This window comes from Mesocricetus auratus, unplaced genomic scaffold (genome assembly GCF_017639785.1).
Source record: "Mesocricetus auratus isolate SY011 unplaced genomic scaffold, BCM_Maur_2.0 Super-Scaffold_100707, whole genome shotgun sequence".
Classification (NCBI taxonomy): Eukaryota; Metazoa; Chordata; class Mammalia; order Rodentia; family Cricetidae; genus Mesocricetus; species Mesocricetus auratus.
In genome coordinates this window covers 20,530-41,527 of record NW_024429269.1, presented here as the reverse complement: position 1 = coordinate 41,527, position 20,998 = coordinate 20,530, and the positions used below count along the sequence as shown (strand labels likewise).

Sequence of the window (20,998 nt, the reverse complement as noted above, 5' to 3'; positions counted from 1 at the left end):
GTGTGTGTGCGTGTACACTGTGTGTTTTTACTTCATCAATATTGTATTTCAGCATCATAGGACTGATGCAAAGTGTGCTCCCTAGGGTCAGACCTCTTAGTTTGGGAAGCCAATTGCACTACTGATCAGGAATCTCTCGGCATATCATTTGACTTGTTTTGATGTCAATTTTCTTAAGCTGTCACTTGAAAATAATGGTTACTGCATTAGCTGTTTCATGTTACACAAAGTAAGTCAGACAAAGTGTTTAGAGTAATGTTCTACCCATAGCATGTGCTCAGTAAATGTGTCTGTTGTTATCCTTCAGGAAGCAGCCCTGGCTTCTCAATTCACTTATGTAGCACTGTCTAATAAGGTTCTTCCAAAGCTTCTTCCTAGCCAATACCCCTCTGTTCCCCTTCTCTACCTTTTGTCCCTGAAGACCCCTGAAGCCTTAAAGTTATCTCTATCTTCTTAGCAATCAATATCCATTATGCATAGCTGGGGATTGCAGATATTCTGGTGAAAGACATTAATGGAGACTGCCAACCACAGCACAGCCATTTCCTTACAGAGAGGCACTTGAATCTTCTGATAGCCTGACCTTCAGTTAGGAAGTGATCTGGACACTTCAAATAATCCCAAGAATTCAATCAATATGTTTCACTCTTTGGTTGTGATTAGCAGAGGGACATCAGTTGTCATCAATAGTCTACCATAAAGTCAGATACATCACCAACTGTCCAGCCTTTCCTCATATTGGTCATTCATTGCATACCCTTGAGATGAGAGTTGAAGGACTCTTCAGGTTTCCATGGCAACAGAAAGGCTATGCTAACTTGCCTACCTTCATAAAAGCAAACTAGTGGAGAGTTCATACTAAAAACAAATAAACAAAGTTCATTTCCCTTTAGATTTTAGAAGCGTGTATTATTGGAGTGCTGTGTTAGTGCCAAGAACTTCTGAGCTGAAAGTAAACTCACCTGCTTTTCTGGTTGGAAATACATCATCCATTTCCCTGTTTGATTTAAATGTGTGTCTTCCCTTTGGCCCATTACCTTGCCAGAGAAGAAAATGAGAGCGGGAAGATTTCACACCAGTTTCCATTTCTGAGTATTCAGAGTGAAGTTAGCAAATTTCTTAGGAAGTTTATTTGAAGTCATCGTTTTGAAAGTCTGGGGATATCAGGGGAGACACATTCACGTGAAATTTCGCTAGCTATGTCGCCACCTTGTGTTTTTTCTGTGAACTTCATTGCCGGAAAGAGTTTCTCTATGGGAATGCTGAGAAAGTAGCTCTCCAATTTCAGCACATCTAAAGTGAGTTTTGAATCCTGTAGCCACTGCCAATATAGATAGCTTGAGAAAATGGGAGAGAATCCTGTTACAACAGGTATTCTTAATACGTGTTTGGGATCCTAGTGGGGAGATACAAAAAGTGGGTCATAAAGACTATATTCATGGATCATTTGCATAGTTCATTTTGTAGCACCATAGTTTCATCCCTGACAAAACTGACATAAAAATGTACTTAATATTCCATCAGACTTAAAGCCCTCTTATCTGGACAGAAAGGAGAAATATAGTGGCACCTTGCTTTGCCAGTGAAGTTGCAGTAGTGGTGACACCCTAAGGCGTGGATTCAGGTGTCAGATGTGACCCTTATAAGGAAGAGGAGGGGCTGGCTCACTCTTTTGGATTGTGGTGAGAGCATTGGAAGGGCAGAGACTGCATTCTCTACAGCAGGAAGACTCCCACGGCTAAGCACTGATCTGAACTCAAGAAATCCAGTGATAGAGAGGGAGGACTGATGACCAAAGGGATTAAGACTGGGCTGGTTTAACCCCCAGAAACAGCTGACCTGACAAAGGTTAGCTCTTGAATCCCAGGCATCAGCCTGGGAATCCATCATGGGACTGATCAAGACCCCCTGAATGTGGGTGTCATTGAGGAGGACTAGGTAATCTATTGAGCCTTGGGCAGTAGATCAGTACTCATCCGGGGTATACAAATGGACTTTGGACTCCCGACAATGTGAGATGCACTCTCACCCTGAACTCTTGGGGAAGGGCATAGGTCCTGCCCTGGATGAAATGACAGACTGTGGACACCCCCATGGAGGGCCTCACCCTTCCTGGGGAAATGAGGGGATATTGGGGGGGGTTGGCGGGTGCATGGGAGGAGGGGAGGGAAATGGAGAAGGACCTGGAACTGACTTGTGAAGCAACCTTGTTTCTAATTTAAATTTAAATAAAAAACCCAACCGTCATAAAAAGAAAAATTAAAATTTCATATTAAGTTTATATGTATGTATAAAATATATTTCTAAATTACCAATATAGTTAATAAATTATTTGCCTACAGCATTGGCAGAGTCTATGTTTAATAATATCTGGGTTGGCTCTTTGCATTGATTTTATTGATAATATATAAAATATATAGAAGAATAGGTATACTTCCACACTGGGTCAAGAGCGAAGACTAAGGTAAGAAAAAATGGTTGGTAATACAGTACGTAAAGAGGCAATGAAATCTTACAGCATTTTCATCACACTGGGAGGGGCAGCTGGTTGAATTGTAGGCTTTTTCCTTTTGTACACATTCACCATTGCTGCAAACCTAGGAAGGAAGTAACCAAGTGGCATGAATTAGAGTGATGCAGCTTACAAAGTGTGTGATTCTACATAGTGACAATGAAGTTATGCATTCCTTCCTATGCGTCTTAATCACATGTTGGATGCAGCACTAGGGCAGATTACTTTCATATCTGTGACAGCATGTCACTCTCCCTGCAAGGATCACAAGCTCAACTAAGGTATAATACTGAGAAAATATCTTGTTTTGGTTTTGCCATCTTTTGGTGTTTAGTCAAAAATAAACACAAAGACAGATTTGCAATTCCCCTGTTCCAATAACTCTTTTCCTCTCCCTCTCCCTCCCTCTCCCCTCCCTCTCTCTCTCCCTTTCCCTCTCTCTCTCTCCATCTGATCTCCTTCCTGTTCTTTTATTCTCCAGTCTTCCACTGTTCCTCTCTCCCCTCCTCTTCTCATTTATTTTTCTCTTAGTACTGTACTGTAAACAAGCAGATGGGAGCAAAGGAGCCCTGTGTTGTGTTTATGTAGGAATTTCTCTCTAAAAAATACTTTTCTGTACTCTAATTTTTTTTGAAGAATTATTCATACTAATGAAGATAGTAATGAAACCTAAGTACACGCCAATACATGGATGGACAAAAAAAGCAGAGGCAAACACACAATTAATCACTGAACTGAACCCAAGGAACCCAGTGACAGAGAGAGAGGAGTGATGAGCAAATCGGCAAAGAATGGGCTGGCAAAACCAGCAGAGACAGCTGATCTGAACAGGGGAGAGCTCTTGGATTCCAGACTGACAGTGAGGAGGCCAGTATGGGACTGATCTGGACCCCCCAAATATGAGTGTCAGTGAGAAGGCCTGGGCAACCTATGGGGCCCTGAGCTGTGGATCAGTGTCTATCCCTGATATACAAACAGTCTTCGTGTGCCCATAGCACAAAGAGGGATGCCCTCTCAGCCTGGACTCTTAGGGGAGTGCCTGGACCCTACCCAGAGTAAAATGACAGACTCTGATATCCCCTATGTGGAAGGATTTGGCAATAGGGTGGGAGGGAGGGGGGAAGGGGAGTGCGGGAGGAGGGGAGGGAGAGGGAACTGGGATTGACATGTAAAACAAGCTATTTAAAATAAAAAAATTGAAAAAAAGTGTGTCAAACATATAATGGAGTATAGTTTAGCTGCAAAATGGATAAAAGCATGCATTTGTGGCATCTTGGATAAGTGTGGGGGTCAGATTTTGTTAGATAATGCAGACACAGGTTGGGGAATTCTCAGTCACACATGAAAGCTAAAAATACTGATCTTAAGGAAGCAGAGAGCTGTACTGTGGCTTCCAGAGGCTTGTGGGGTGTTCTGGAGAAGAAAAAGGGGGGTCTCCAGTTATTAGGTTTAAATTTTTCATTAACCAGGAAGAGTAATTTCTAGTGGTCCATATAGCAGAATGATTGTAATTAATAATAGCCTACTGTATATTTTAACATAGAAGAGATGATTTGGGATGTTCCCAACATAAAGAAATGGTCAGTGGTATCTATCCTAATTACTCAGATGTGGTTACTACTCATCCTACATATATACTATACTGTACCTAACAAATATGCATAATAATTAACTATGGGTCATAATAATTGTTAAAATCCAGAACATAGAGTAAAAAACTTTGTTTTCTTTCTATTAAAAAATAATTTATGGCTGGGCGTTGGTGGCGCACGCCTTTAATCCCAGCACTCGGGAGGCAGAGGCAGGCGGATCTCTGTGAGTTCGAGGCCAGCCTGGTCTACAGAGCAAGTTCCAGGACAGCCTCCAAAGCCACAAACCTTGTCTCGAAAAAAACCAAAAAAATAATTTATAACAAGTCAAGCTGAAATGTGAGTAGCCACAATGCTCTGTGGGTAGTCAGCTCTCTTCCTCTAGATCAAGTCCACACTGGTTTCCACATCACCAGGAAAGCATTTCAGCGACCATGTTCTACATATGACATTCTCAAGTACACTGGTCTATAGGCCATGGGAATCCAGCCTAATTACATTGTTTTGCTTTTAGTTTGTCTCCCATCTGGTAAATTAAATGAGCTCTGCAAAATTAGAAAACCAACATAGCTGTTGTGAATTAAAGGGGAGCTCATTAGGCTGCCTGGACATGATCTCTCAGTCATTCCACTCTTTCAGATCAAGTGCTTCCTCCAGAGGCCACAGTTGAGGTCAGATTTCATTATTAAGAATGGAGCATTTTAGAGTCCAAAGATGCCTTCAATCTCTACACTTAATGGATTTTGAGTTAATTTTAGACTAACACATGACCAGGGCCTCTATTGATTCCTAGGAGTGATGGTTTGTGTTTCTTGAGAAGTACATATTTCTAATTACATTTGGGTTTCCTGTGACTCCAGTGAAATTTATAACTGCGTGAGAGAATTCTTGGCAGGGGAGAAAGACAAGATTAAAATAATAATAATAATCATTTACCTTTAATGGAATCAATATGAAAGACCTTGGCTCTGTAGAAAATTGACCTGAAATGGAGTCTCACCTGTATGAAAATGCAAAGTGAAACAAGTTTGTTCATTTGCAAATTGGACCCACATCTTATCTAGTACATGGATGATCTAGATGCAGTATGAGCACCATAGTGTGCACTTTCTAGGAAAGTGGATAGATATTATGGGTCAGCTGTCTGTATCAGATACAGTAAGCACCCAATGAACAAAACATGGTGTCTGCAAGCATTGGTAATAGACATTGCTTTTCTTTTTGTTCATTCTTGGATTTTATTTTTTAAAAAATCTTCTAAAACATTACCATCTCTCTGACTAAGAAGAGAGTAACCCAGACCTACTTGGCTAGAGTCTTTCCATGCATATGTTGCGTATTGTACTTTGCTACACCACATAATCTCACACAAACAATCACATACATTAACAAAGAACTGTATGCCAATGTCCAGGTAGAGTGGTGACTAGATGCGTCATTACAAAGATCAATATTTTAATAGAGAAATTTTCACTGTTTAAAACTTCTATGCAAAAGTTTTGAGGCAACCATGGGTGATAACTGCTTTGCACCTGTGCACCAAGCAGAAACCATGGTGACCAGCTTCTGAGGACAATAGTCAGGTTGTCTTTTTTTTAGAAATGGTGACTATCTCAGTCAAAGGCCTTGTGCTCTGCTACCCAACACACCCAACCCAGGAGGTTTGGATCCTTGTAGTGTCCCTTTCTGAGAAGACCCATAAAAACCACAAAATTGGAAACCATAATATACAAGGAAAAGACCAGTAAAAAAGAAATTCTCAAACAAATCCATATGAGTCAAGACTCTCCAAAACTACAATTTACTTTGTTTTCTGTTGGCCATTTGCTGCTGGGCATAGGACCTATCCTTAAGTGTGGTTAATGTACCCAGTGAGACTCCTTTGGAGAAAATTCAGTTTTCTTTGTAAGTAGGTGTCAATTAGAGATTGCTCAACAATATAGAGTGAGTGACTTACCTTGTAGTTAGGCCTCAGTCCTGTGCACCTTTTGACTCCTTTGTGGCAATGAGAAAATTGTCTGTTAGTGCCAGGGGTCTCTGATAGATGTTGACTGATTAAATGATACAATTATGTGGTTGGAAAGATGACTCAGGGGTTGGAGAGATTGCTCACTGGCTCACAGCACATATTGGTCTTACACAAGACCCACTTTCAGTAGCATCCACGTTGGGAAGTACACAACCACCTTCAACTCCAACTCCACGGAATCTGATTCCTTCTTCTGGCCTCAGTGGGCACCTGTACACATACCCACACATCTGCACACACAAATACACATAATCTTAAAACAAATCAATATTTTTAAAATGATGGAAAATAGCTAAAGCTTGAAATGCAGTGGCTGCCACAGAAAAGAACTCAGTAACTTATGCCAACACCATTTAATGGACTCAATCTCTAAAAGTCATTCACTATTCAATCATTGAGGGGAATTAAACTGAGTGCAGAAAGAAAGAGTGAAGAGTTAGTTTAAAGAGGGATATTTAGAAGTCATAAGGATGATGCTAATATTTTAAGTTTATTTCCACAAGTATAGTAGAGAACTACTCCATACAAGGCAGTGTGTTAACTCATGGTTATTTTTAAAGAACTGAACATGATCCTCTCCTTGACTTTGTTGAGAAGTTGCAGAGATAATAAACCAGATTTATGTTATTATGTGGTTATATTACAAGGGGCACATCAGGCCCTGGAGAAATGGCTCAGTTATTAAGAGAACTTATTACTATTACAGAGGATTGGGGGTTAATTGCCAGCATCTACATGAAGACTTACAACCATCTGGAGTTGGTTGTTTTTACTCTTTACTCTTTGGTGGGGGCGGGCACCACCAAGCTCCCAGATAAATCACACAGAAGGTTATTCTATTTTATGAATTCCCAGCCTTAGCTTGGCTTGTGTATAGCCAGATTTTCTCAACTTAAATTATTCTATCTTTTACCACTGGGCTTTTGCCTTTCTCCGTTTTTATATATCTTTCTTTACTTCTTTCTCAGTAGCTTGCTGTGTAGCTGGGTGGCTGGCAACTGAAGTCTTCCTCTCCTCGTTTTTCTTTTGCTCCTTGATCTTTCTTCGCTTATTTCTCTTCCTATTTGTTCTCTCTGCCTGCTAACCCCACCTAGCCTTTCTCCTGCCTTGCGATTGGACATTTAGCTCTTTATTATGCTAATCAGCTGTTTTAGAAAGGCAAAGTAACAGCTTCACAGAGTTAAACAAATGCAACAAGAAGGAATACAGCACATCTTTGTATCATTAAGCAAATGTTCCACAGCATAAACACATGTAGTACATCTTAAAATAATATTCCACAACAACTATCTTTAGCTCTAGTTCCTGGGGATCCAACACCATCTCGTAGCCTCTGCAGGAACTGCACACATGGTCATAGATATACATACAGGCAAGCAAAGCACCCATAGCATAAAATAAAAATAGTGTTGTTTTAAACAAGAGGGACATATTAGAAGGTAGTTAGGAACAGGAAGTATAGACAACCAACTACGTTGGTTTCAGAAATGATTTGTCAAAAGGCACATAACCTGAGTGTTTCATTGAAATAGTATTTGTTAGTTGTGTTTCCCGAGCTCAACTCAGAAGTAATAAGGAGTCAAGCTACGATTCTGCTCTCACAGTTAGCATTTTTATTTCTTTTCCGAATCCTCATTAAACTTTTCCAGCTCCCTTTATGTGATAAACCTTTATTTTTTGCCTCATCTCCTCTTTAGCATCCCTGCAATAAAATTCAGTAAATGCAGCCAAAACCAATACCAGCAATATCTGAAGGATCAGAAACCAGCATGCATTCTCAACAATCCACTCCCTGCTGGTTTTAATGAGTATCCGTTTTGTGGGAACAAGAAGGTAGATGAAGGAGAAGAGTGCGACTGTGGAACAGTTCAGGTATTTGCAAATGAAGTCATCTTTAACAAGGATGGTGCTCATCTGGAATCTCAGCAGATGATCTTGGTCTCAGTGAACTCTTAGGAAGCTGTTTTTATTGTCCATTTGGAGCCTGGCTGTTGAGGCAGTCCCATTTCAAGCCTTTTTAGGACATCTCAAGTCCCATGTGATGATCTTGCTGGAGATCAGCAGGATTCCATTTGCCTAGCTTATATGTTAACCTCCTTGTCATGTGAGAAGTACCCTTATGTCGGATCCCTCAGGCACACACAGTAGGTAGGGGACATTCTATAAAGCATTGTCTAGTCAGTCCAGCTTTACTTAGAACCTTGGGAAGCTTGTCCATATCATAGCTGGCATTTGTAATTATAGAAAAAACCCTTTTAATAGAGGGATGGATGAAAGACCTTCAAATTTTTCATATGCTTATTGAAGTTTAGAGCCTTGAAGGCAAAATTTCAAGTAATTCTTAGTCTTCTTTTAGAAGCTATTCCTTTTAGAAACTCATCAAATAAATATGTGTCCTCCACTATTTTTCCTTCAGATGAACAAGGATGTGTAACCCTCAGGGGACGTTTTAATATACGTAGTGAGTAGTTCTCCAGTGTAGCTTCAGTTTACATTCCTACCAACATGCTGAGGCTGCACTCTGAAAACGTTTTCTGTGTTAGCTCTAGATACTGCACAGTTCAAAACAGCAATGAAGAGAAACTATAACAAGGGTGGGGCTGACCTACCCAGAGAATTTGAATACTGGCCTTCAATGTCTTGGATGAAAAGAGAAAATCTTCTGGTTTGGACATGGACCCATTTGCCCCATGCATGTTTTGGAATTTTCCACAGCTCCATAGCTCCGTTCTAATGTATGCAGGCCTTAACTGATCAGATGTAGACAGACTGCCTCTGAAGTTTTAATTTTGTTCAAGAAATCAGGACATCTAAGTGTGACTGCTTTATTGTTATGATATAATAATGCAGAGACAGAGAGAGAGAGAGAGAGAGAGAGAGAGAGAGAGAGAGAGAGAGAGAGAGAGAGAGAGAGAGAGAGAGAGATTTTAGGTTGCATCTCAAGCCAGAGATCTCAAGATCAGATCTTTAGACATTGGATTATCTCACATTAAACTTTAGAGCCAGGGAGCATCAGGGGGTGGGAGTCAGACAACAGGGACTGGAAGGTCACTGTATTTGCACTCTTCCCACCAATGAGAGTTCATAAATTTGGACGTACTGAAAGTATGAGAGAAGGCAACAAAGTAGAAACCCCCAATACAAGCTGCATCAGTAACCTGATTCACATACCAAAGCCAGGAATACTGCATGTCTTTGGAGCGCTTGAAGGAACACAAATAATTAGATTTTCAGGTAGTAGCCAACACAGGAACCCATTTGTGATATTTATCTACATTTTCATCTTTCCAGGAATGCACCAATCCTTGCTGTGATGCACACAAATGTGTCCTGAAGCCAGGGTTCACTTGTGTGGAAGGAGAGTGCTGCGAATCATGTCAGATGAGACCCTTGACTCCCAAGGATTTTTGTGGCCTTAGTTTATGTGTGTGAAATAACAAAGAACTGTCTGGCTATGGCTGGCCCTGCATTGCTATTTCCAGAATGGAGTGTCCCTTGTTAACAGCCAGGAGTATTTAAGCTGAAATGTTCTGGTGTCTGAACAGATGGTGCTCTGGTCTGGGTAATAGAGAAGATGGTAAGCATCACATTGTGTCTTTAGGAGTGACATCCCATGACCAACATTATTCTTACCCATGTGTAGATCAGTACCAATCTGTTTAACATCAAGTGGCAGGAAAATTGATATCCCAACAACAGTATCTAAAGAAGAACAGAGTAGACATAGATATTAGGTACTGGATGCCTAGAGATATGAGTTAGAAAACAAATGGCCAGAAATTCAGACAGCTCCAAGGAATTTATTTACACTTATTTGACTCCAGTAAACTGCAAACTCACAAATGAAAGAATCGGGTTTTGTTTTGTATCTTCAACTCTTCCTAGGAACCCCACACATTTAAGAGAATACCTTTGTGCATTCTCCTGAACAATGAGAGGCAGGTTGTTGTTACAATTTATATGGTGAGATCAGTATCTGTTAGTGACAGAGATTCTGGGTAATGTACTGATGGGTAGGGATTCATTGGAGTGATGTAGCAGAGCAAGGAATAAATAAAATATAGATAAATGAAAATATCTGCCCATTTTACCACTTTTGTCCGCGTCAACTCTACCTAAGGATTTTGTAATACCAAATTTTAAAACCACTATCTTGGGTTGGAGAATTGGCTCAGCAGTTAAAAGCACCTGCTGCTCTTGCAGAGGACCCACGTTAGGTTCCCAGCACCCACACAACAGATTAACTCTAGCTCTAGGGATCTAGTGCTCTCTTCTGGCCTCTGTAGGCACCAGACATGAATGCATGCAGGCCAGCCACTCACACACATAAAATCAATAAAGCTTTTAAAAAGACCACACTATTTCCCATTCTTAAAGTCACATAAAAACCATAGTATCTAGAAATGCTAATAATCCTTAGCATTGAAAAGAAGGAAGCTGTGAGCCTGCCTCTCACAGAAAAATTTAGTATGTCAGATTTCTGCCTATACACTCAGTTTCACCAACTCATGCATCAAAGATTCTAATATCTGCTTCTCTTCAACAGATTAAGAAAGAAGGGGCCATATGCAGACTAGCAAAAAAATGAATGTGACTTTCCTGAAGTGTGCACTGGCCACTCCCCTGAGTGTCCTAAGGACCAGTTGCAGATCAATGTTTGTTTTTTGTTGGTGTTGTTGTTGTTGCTGCTGCTGTAGGTGTCTCTGTCATGGCCATTGTGCTTGTCATGGTCATCATTGGAGTTGGACTTGTCATAATATTAGTTCGTTACCAGAAATGCATCAAGATGAAGCAAGTTCAAAAGTATGTCTGCATATTCTGTGTCACAGGAGGCCATCACCAAATATATACTAATTTTGTAGCCACAGAGCATATCAGTGTGGGGTGGGCTGAGTCTAGTCCTGAAGACCAGATAAGAATACCCAATCAAAATTTTACATGCCTGTTCTTATCCATATGCTTATCGCATGATTCTCAAACCTCTTTACATGTTGAAAATCTGTTCAGCTCGTAGATAAAATACAAATGTTGGTTTCTCTCTGAGCTATTGCAATTAAATTATTACCAGGTACAAGCAACATAAAAACATCATGTGTGGTTTAACTATAATCACTTGTCCATTCCAAGAGCGGGTGTAAATGTTCCATTGTCCCTCTTTGCAGCTCTCCCAGAGAAATGCATGGAGTGGAGAATAAAGCATACTTCCCTGATGAGCAGCATATAAGGAGTGAACCAATCCTGACAGATATCCATCCCCTGCATGTGAGATACTTTCACTTGTGACAGTTAATGAACTGTTGCATTATGCTCATGTATTTTTTATTATTGAGGTGTTCTATTTATTATTATTACTCTATATACATTTGTATATGCTGTGTATATACGTGTCTGCCTGTCTACTATGAGTGTGTGTGTTTGTTTGTGTGTCTGCCTCTCTGCCTGTCCACCTGCCTGCTTCTCTGCCTGTCTATGTATAGAGAGATCATAAAACAACTTCATGGGGCCAGTTCTTTCCTTCCACCTTTTGGTAGTTTTGGGGGTGTTGAACTTGAGTCTTTAGACTTGTGTAAGCCTAAGTACATTTGCAAACTGAGCTATCTCACTGGCCCTGCCTCTCTGGCAAGTATGTTTCCAATGTGGAATTCACTGTAAGTGAAGTGAGAGATGCTTAGAAGCCATTTAATGAAAAAAGCTATACAAGTGAAGTTTTTGCTGTGTAAGTAAGTGGGGACAGGGAGGAAGGTAGAAAGGTAGAATCAGGCATTGTACAATAACCAAGATTATTCCAAAGCAGGAAGTACTTACTAAATAAAATATTACCTCATTTACTAATGGAAAATTTACAATTTTAAATCATATTCTAGGGTATAAAACAAATTGCATTAAATTCATGGGAATTTAAATCATATATTAATTATGTTCTCAAAATAATATTGTATTAGAAATAAAAAACAGAAAGGAACTATAAAAATTCTCAATTGGAACCTCAGAATTAAACTCCAAGGAACTTCCATATTAAATTAAAAACAGCCCAGGCTAGGCTCAAATTCAAGGTTGTTAGCATTCTGCAGCTTCCTGAGTGCTAGAATTATGGCCATGTGCCGCCATTACATCTTGCCAGGAATTCTGTGTTTTAATAAAAGTAACTGATAACATTCTTGACAAGATTGCCCTAACAAAATGATAAAATCCCCATTAATTTTTTTGCTATCAGTCAACCGTTTCTAGATACACTAACAAAAATAGAATGGTAAATCCTTTTAAAGAGTTGTTCTATTTTGCGAGTGTGTTTTGCCTGCTGGTGTGTATATGACCATATGTGTGCTGGTGCCTCATAGGTCCAGAAGAAGGCACTGAAAAAGTGGAGTTACATGCAGTTGTGGGTGACCATGTGGGTACTGGAACCAAACCCAGGCCCTCTGGAAGAGCAGCAATTGCTTCATCTTATGATGCCTGTATTTTAAAATTCAGAACATTGAGGGTTTTAGTGCAAGTCTAATGGTATGGTTCTAGATATTTTGATGAATTTGCCCAGATGTTTTGCTTTCAAAAATTCTGGATTTTGTCTAATATTTACAGATTATCTGCTCTCCATCCTTGTGATGCTAACAGGCCACTGGGAAAAAAACAAACAAAGAAAAAATACTTCTGAATTCCACTGGAATATTTAGGCCTGAATAATTCATTTTACTTCTACTATATAATAGTTTATCATCTTTATCAATTTGTGCCTTTCACTATGTCATTGTTAATGCTGAGATGGTTAAATAAAAATCTTAATTGTCTGTTTTTATGCACAGAAAGTATTGTGTGATAATTTTCTAAATGTACATGAAGAATTTTCTGGCATGAAAACATATGATGCTAGGTATCTATCTTATATAGTTGCCCCAGGTTTAAATGAAAAAGTTGATATACTTTGTAAAGTGTCTGGTGTATATTTAGCATTCGAAACAATTCTTTAAAAATATTTTTGTCAATGAAACAAAACAACTATCTCTTGCCTGTATTTCTGAACTTCTGCCTTTTCTCTTTCTCTGTCTTTCTGTTGTGATTGGCTCATTCATTTTAGAGCATATGTAACCATGACTACCCCCTAAGGGGTGAGAATAAAAGCAGAGTAATAGACCAGTGAGAAGGCTTAGCAGGAGAGGTGCGTGCCTTGCAAACCCAGATACCTGAGTTCCATCTCAGGGACCCATGGTGGAGGGAGAGAGCCAACTCCCTAAAGCCATCCTCTCAACTGCAAAGCTGTACTGTGGTGTGTACACACTGGAGCTGTCTCCTCTGCCCCCCACCCCTGCGCTCTCTCTCTCTCTCTCTCTCTCTCTCTCTCTCTCTCTCTCTCTCTCTCTCTCTCTCTCTCTCACACACACACACACACACACACAAAGTAAATAATTTTAAATTAGTAAAGCAGTTGATGTCCTATGAGGCATGATTAACATGATGCTGAAACAGAAAAGAGAGAATCTACTGCAATAAAGGAATTGAAAATGGGAAATTCATGGAAGGACAAAGATCTGTGTATGGAAACCATGTGTGAAGAAAATCATTTCTTCAGTTTTTGGGTCTTGGGCTCTGTTTAAACATGGGGTTTCTTGACACGCCCTAAGTAGTTCAACACATTTTTAGAAATGTCCCAGTTAAATATCTAAGAACTCTGGTTATATAGTTTCTCTTTTCTCATAGTGGTTTCTTGAGTATTTTTTTTTTGCTTTTTGGTTGTGTGAGCCCCACCTTTCTGAATTTGAAATTACAATTCTACTCAGGTGATTGCTTCTGTTACTCTGAGATCATTTGTTCCAGTCACTCTTCTTTTCTATTAGCCTTTGTCTTATTTTGCCTTGCTTTGCCTCCTTCAGCCTGACTCCCCTCCTCTCTCTGCCCTGTCCTCCTCCCTCCTTCACCCTCCCCTGTCCTCCCTTCTTCTATCCCTTTTACTCATTCTCCTCCTCCTGGTCTTTCCTCCTCCTTTTCTCATTGCTGAGGATTGAATCCAAGGCCTTAGACAATGATAGGCACGCATTCTACTTCACCCCCAACTCAGTCCTTCCTTTTGATGGTGGTTTTCCTCAGATGACTGGTGTGTGATTGTCTAGTTATTGTTGTGAATAAAGACTCTATTGATGGATGTAACTAACGTAGGGAGAGTTTTCTCCTGCCTGCAAGCGCACAGAAGCAATAGATAGATGTACGCCCTTGCTCTTGATATCAAACCATGTGTGTTTTGTTGAGCTCATTCTGAGGGATTCTCTTAAGAAAACAGGAATCTGTAAAAATTTTACTGTGATTTTATTCCTATAAGCCATTTTCTTTACTTACACATATCATTTTAAAAATAAACTGTATTATAAAAATAAACTGTAAAGAAATAAGAACATCACATGCCAAAATTGTCCAGACCCCAAATCTGTACAACTTAATAAACTTATGTCTAGTTATACTTAGCCTTCAAAAAAAGCCAGAAAGATCAAAACAAATAAAAAGGGTGCCTATTTTGATTTTGATACTACATCATTGAAATTTGGTTTAAATGGAATTGTCTTCTATATAAGTGCCAGGGAGGTAAGTGCAGGGTAGTGAATTATACCAGTTGACTAGAAGTGGAGGGAACTAAAGAATGGCCTCATTGGCTGTAGAATAGTCAGAAAGCACACCATCTACAACCGGGGTGCAGGGGCTCCTACAAGCTCTGGTTTCCCAGTTCTGCCTTCTAGGGTTCTACAAGAAGCCCTGTAGATGTCAGGGATCTAAAAACGTTCAGGAGACCTCGTCACATGCATGCTAGGGTCTCTGAAGCTTCAGGATACACCTATGAGTGCTTAGTGTGCAGTTTCTGTCCTGTAGATCTCTGCAGGCCCATGGGTTTGTTGCCTTTTGTGGGGTGTTGCCTTATACAGAAGTCTTTGTGTGGAAGCTCTCTCTCTCTCTCTCTCTCTCTCTCTCTCTCTCTGTCTCTCTCTCTCTCTCTCTCTGTCACACACACACACACACACACATTCTCTGTTTTCTTGTGGGGAACTGTCTAGTCTACTGAAGCTATTGCTATTTCCCCACTATTCTGAAATAAAGATCTCAAACGCTAAATGAAATTTTTGTGATTCAATGAAATAAAAGCTAGAGAAGAACAGAGTGTGCTGTCCTTGGTGATGTTTCTGGTGCTGTGATGTTGCAGTTTATTCTCCTGCAGGAGCCCCTGAGAACCCTGGTGACTCAGCACATCACACATATCAGATTTCCAGAGCATCTCGTCAATGGATTTAACAAAAGCTGCTGCTGCTTTAACAAAGAATATTGGAATGGAGATGTAGCTTATGGGGCAGGTAGCAAGAGGAGGGAGTGTATAGGCCAGGTCAGGGAGAGAAAGAGGAGGGGAGGAGAAGAGGAAGAAGAGGAAATGGAGGGGGAAGACAAAGACAGGAGGAGGCTGGGAAGGGGGAGAAAGAGGAGAAAGGATAAGAAAGAGGAGATTCCATTACCTGGGAGAAAGAGGCAAGGAATTACAAAATTTGAAGGCAACTTCAGCTATGTAATGAGCTCAAGGCATAGGGAGAGTTTCCTTGAAAAATTGTGAGCTATTAATGTAGCTCAGTGGTAGAGTTCATGACTAAACCTATATAGTCAGGCTCTGCATGATAAGAATGAAATGGTAGGCAGGTAATGTTTATATACCTGAAGACACTAAAATATGTAAATCTACGAGGAATAAAAGAAAAACTCCATTATTGAGTGAGAAGTCCTGCTCCGAGTGTGCTGTGTGAAAAGTATAAATATTGTTATCTTTCTACAATGTCAGAATGCATCAAATAACATTAAATACAATTGCTATTTAGTTTCATTGGCTATGATTTTGCTTGATAGCTGGCCTGACCATTGGCAGTCATAGGTTCCCTCATTTTACTTTAATTACTAATATTGACTTGTAGATCATACAAAATAATACACTGCTATGTATTTTACAGAATGACTAAAAAAGGAGATAACGAGGCTGCAGAGAAGAGAGGTGCTATCCTAAGAGAGGGAGAGAGAGGATGCAGGTGTCCAGGAATTGTCCATAGCGGAAAGTTGATGCAGGTGTCCAGGAGCAGCCCACAGCAGAAAGCTGAAGCAGGTGTACAGGAACAGTCCGTAGAGGCCAGAGGAGAAGTCTTAGCCAAGCACGGGTACAGAGATGTTCAGGTCAGATGTCAAATGCAGGTACTGACAGAAGACCACAGGCTCAGCATAAAGTGGACCATAATGTCATAGGCAGAAGTTGAACTCAAGCTTGGGGCCGAGGCAGGAGTCCGTTTCTGTCTCTCCTGAATGAGGCTGATGACAAGTGACTGGGAGACCAGTCAGCTTGCCTTTCGTGTTTTGGTCTTGGGGTGCTCCTTTTATACCCTAAGATAAGGAGCAGGGTGAAATTGATCAGTGCATGATCCAGTGTTCATCATAATATCGTATATATTTTCAGGTGTCCTTAATGCTCGGCACAAAAGGCCAGTCTGTGCCTCCTAATGAGCTGGTGTGCCTGGTCACAACATCTGTAAACAGAATGTAGTCTCAGTCTTTCTTACACTCAAAATGGGTTAGCAATGGTAAAGTCTTCAGATTTATAAAATAGAGTCACTTCAACTGGACACAGCACTAGCTGGTATTTCAAAGAGCACACAGTAACCTAGGACAGGCCGAGCCTGTTCTCCTGAGTACCACTACACCATACAATAACATAGCATTCAAAATTAAGGAGAAGCCACACTTTTAGATTCTCCTGAACATGTCACGTGTTGGTGAAGAGTACGCACATTTTGTCATCATCTAAATCCTTTATAAAATGATCACTCTTGATTTTCCCACTTTTTTTAGTGTTTATCCAATATGTCTTCTAAAAAGTTTAGTACAATTGTTTCTTTTTCTGCTTTGGTCTACCCATTGAATTGACTACTAACTTCTGGTTATTTATTCACCAAGTTTCTTTTTTCCCTACTTATAACTATGTCTGGCCTTTCTTCAAGCTCCAGCCTCATGATTTCCCTACTAGGCAGTCTCTCCAAAGTTCTAACCTGCTTACCCTCTCTTCAGATAACTCTGGAGCCTTCTTGCAGGCAAATCTCTTTAGATTTTACCTGCAGTTCTCCAAGCTTGTCCAAGCTAATCTTCTGATGAATTATATCCCACTTGTCCTTAGAAGTGGCATATTTATAAGGAAGTAGAGGAAGCTGAAGCTTCCAGTTGTGTCATGAGCATGGCTTCTTGAATTGTCCCAATATCTTTCAGCTAATTTTATCTCTGTGTTCATTGCTATTTTTTCCCTCTGGACTGGGCATTGAACTCAGGTCTTGGTGCATGGAAAATACACATTCTACTGCCAATCTTCCCATCTAGACCTACAATTTTAACTGTCCTTCTGTGGGTTGAAGGAGAGAAGCAAGTTCTTTGCATGCAGAAGTGCCAAAGACTGTAGCAGAAAAACAGAACAGAGATGTATTTTGGTGAAATTGAGCTCATAGGTTGCAGTTGAGGCTGGAAGTGGACAAGTCTGAGATCACTGGATGGAGAGGAGCTCTGAGCTTCCAACATCCATTCATATACCCCTCAGTATGGAGTCTGAAACCAAAGCCAGAACATAGAGTATCAAGACTGAAAACCAGCGGAACGGTGACCATGCTCTGCAGCCTACATACAGATCATTGCTTCCTAAGTTGGGTAAAACTACTGCCCCAATCACTGACCTCTAAACTACACAGACATGGGCAACTCATAGGCATTTGGGATGAAATATAGTGGTTGAAACACGATTAGACACATCAGTCACTGCACACTGAGGAAGCATGTGGTCACAGAGGGGATTGTGATGAGTGGAGTCACCTTTCAAACACTCTGACACACAAGGCAGAATCTACATCTGTCATATTTTCCACAGACAGTGGTGCCAAGGTGAAGGCAGGGTTTAAATGAGTCCACCAGACCCAAGATAAGTGAGAGACAGGTATTTATTAGGGAAGCATTTACACAAATAATAGTAAATAACCATGGCAGTCTTCCTGCTTTAGAGAAGGCAGTCTCTGCCCTTCCAATGCCCTCACCACAATCAAAAAGAGTGAGCCAGCCCCTCCTCTTCCTTATAAGGGTCACATCTGAACACCTGAATCCACACCTTAGGGTGTCACCACTACTGCAACTTCACTGGCAAAGCAAGGTGCCACTATATTTCTCCTTTTTGTCCAGATAAGAGGGTCTTAAGTCTTATGTAATATTAAGTATATTTTTATGTCAGATTTGTCAGGAATGAAACTATGGTGCTACAAAATGAACTGTGCAAATGATCAATGAATATAGACTATAGGATCCCAAACACGTATTAAGAATACCTTTTGTTACAGGATTCTTTCCCATTTTCTCAAGCTATGTATACTGGCAGTGGCTACAGATTCAGAACTCACTTTAGATGTCCTGAAATTGGAAAGCTACTTTCTCAGCATTCCCATAGAGAAAAGTGTTTCCGGCAATGAAGTTCACAGAAGAAACACACGGTGGCGCCATAGCTAGCGAAATTTCACGTGAATGTGTCTACCCAGTCATCCCCCGACTTTCAAAGCCATGACTTGAAATAAATTTACTAAGAAAATTGCTAACTTCACTCTGAATGCTCAGAAATGGAAATTGGTGTGAATTTTTCCCGCTCTCATTTCCTTCTCTGGCAAGGTAATGGGCCAATGGGAAGACACACATTTAAATCAAACAAACGGGGAAATGGATGGCGTACTTCCAATCAGAAAAGCAAGTGAGTTTACTTTCAGCTCTGAAGTTCTTGGCACTAACACAGCAGACTTCAATAACACAGGCTTCTAAAATCTAAAGGGAAATGAACTTTGTTTATTTGTTTTTACTATGTACTGTCCACTAGTTTGCTTTTATGAAGGTCAGCAAGTTAGCATAGCCTTTCTGCTGCCATGGAAACCTGAAGAGTCCTTCGACCCTCATCCCAAGGGCATGCAATGAATGACCAATATGAGGAAAGGCTGGACAGCTGGGTGATGTATCTGACTTTATGGTAGACTATTGGTGACAACTGATGTCCCTCAGCTAATCACAGCCAAAGAGTGAAACATATTGATTGAATTCTTTGGGTTATTTGAAGTGTCCTGATCACTTCCTAACTGAAGGTCAGGCTATCAGAAGACTCAAGTGGCTCTCTGTAAGGAAATGGCTGTGCTGTGGTTGGCAGTCTCCATTAATGTGTTTCACCAGAATATCTGCAATCCCGAGCTATGTGTAATGGATATTGATTGCTAAGAAGATAGAGATAACTTTAAGGCTTCAGGGGTCTTCAGGGACAAAAGGTAGAGAAGGGGAACAGAGGGGTGTTGGCTAGGAAGACGCTGTGGAAGAACCTCATTAGACAGTGGTACATAAGTGAATTGAGAATCCAGGGCTGCTTCCTGAAGGATAACAAAACAGACACATTTACTGAACACATGCTATGGGTAGAACATTATTCTAAACTCTTTGTCTGACTTACTTTGTGTAACATGAAACAGCTTTATGCATTAACCATTATTTTGAGTTGACAGTTTATGAAAATTGGCGAGAGATTCCTGATCAGCAGTGCAATTGGCTTCCCAAACTAAGAGGTCTGACCCTAGGGAGCACACTTTGCATCAGTCCTATGATGCTGAAATACAATTTTGATGAAGTAAAAACACACAGTGTGCACGCACACACACATAACCAAATACAGCTGAGTGCAAGTGAGATTAACATATGTCATTCTCAGTCCCAATTTCCATCCACCAATCTTCTGAGCTCTCACAGCCACATTAGCAGAGAGAAAAAGAATAATTTCAGGTTCAACAAAAAAGTTACTGGAGATTAATTCAATCTTCTGAACTGTCTCTAGTGTTCACTATGCAGGAGACATTAACAAGTTTTGGAAATATCATAACCTCAACCCTAACTCTAGCCTAACCCTAAAACTAATGTAACCTTATTCTTTCCCTTAACCCTGACCCTAATGCTACCACTAACACCAAACCTAAACCAAACAGTGACAGGACCACTCTGTTGCAGAAGTCACCTAACTGGAATACTAACCCATCAAGTGGGAGAGCTTATCTCCTACCCTACAAATGTACCAAGAAGAGAACATGTGAAGTCAGAACAAAATGGCAGGAGCTTCCAACCTAAGAGAAGAATTTATTGAAACCTACCTTGCAGACCTTTAGATCTTGGATCCCTCAGTTTCCAAAACTGGGAAGAAAAATTTCTGTTGTTCAAGTGAAACAATCCATAATATTTTATTACAACAGTACAAGATAGATAAGACTTATAGTAGTACAGATGATTTTTTCTTGATTTTGAACTTTATTTAACATTTTTTATGGATTCTGGGATTCAGGGCTTTACTCTGAAATGGTGAGGAATCCATTCATACTACCAAATTGAGGAAATGATTTTCTACGTCTAGCTTTCTGGGATGATTTTCTCTTGTATTTTGGTTTTCTGTTTGGTTTCTGTATTCCTATGAATACTACTGAGTATTTTTTTATCTGGAAGAAACATTATGCAAGATTTTCTGCAGCTCCATTTTTCTAAGAGTGTATAGAATGGAACAATTAATTTTCAGGTGTTACTATGCTCTCATATAAAATAAAATTAGTTTAATTGAAATATATTCACTTTTTTCTACATTTTACATTTTTCTACATTTTACAATTATATTTGTTATAAATACTAGGATACAATGGCCTTATTAACTTCAAGCTTCAAAGACATTAGAAAATTTTCTTGAAGTCTTTAGGATCTCTTATATACATAAAACAATTTTTTAAAAAGTTTGAATAGAAGTGCATTACAGACCAATGCTGATCCCAGAAGGTAAAA

General features: G+C 40.0%; 1 long non-coding RNA gene across 2 annotated transcripts; it reads right to left on the bottom strand.

Moving 5' to 3' along the window:
- Positions 1-1,102: 1,102 nt before the first annotated feature.
- Positions 1,103-9,837, bottom strand: LOC121137874. 2 transcript variants are annotated; one of them, XR_005875144.1, is made up of 5 exons: positions 9,764-9,837; positions 6,059-6,360; positions 5,038-5,101; positions 2,517-2,597; positions 1,103-1,396 (listed from the first exon to the last, which is right to left on the bottom strand). It is a non-coding gene; the product is annotated as an uncharacterized LOC121137874 (long non-coding RNA). The 2 variants fall into 2 exon arrangements; XR_005875143.1 differs by lacking the exon at positions 1,103-1,396 and having other exon boundaries at positions 2,383-2,597.
- Positions 9,838-20,998: the final 11,161 nt, after the last annotated feature.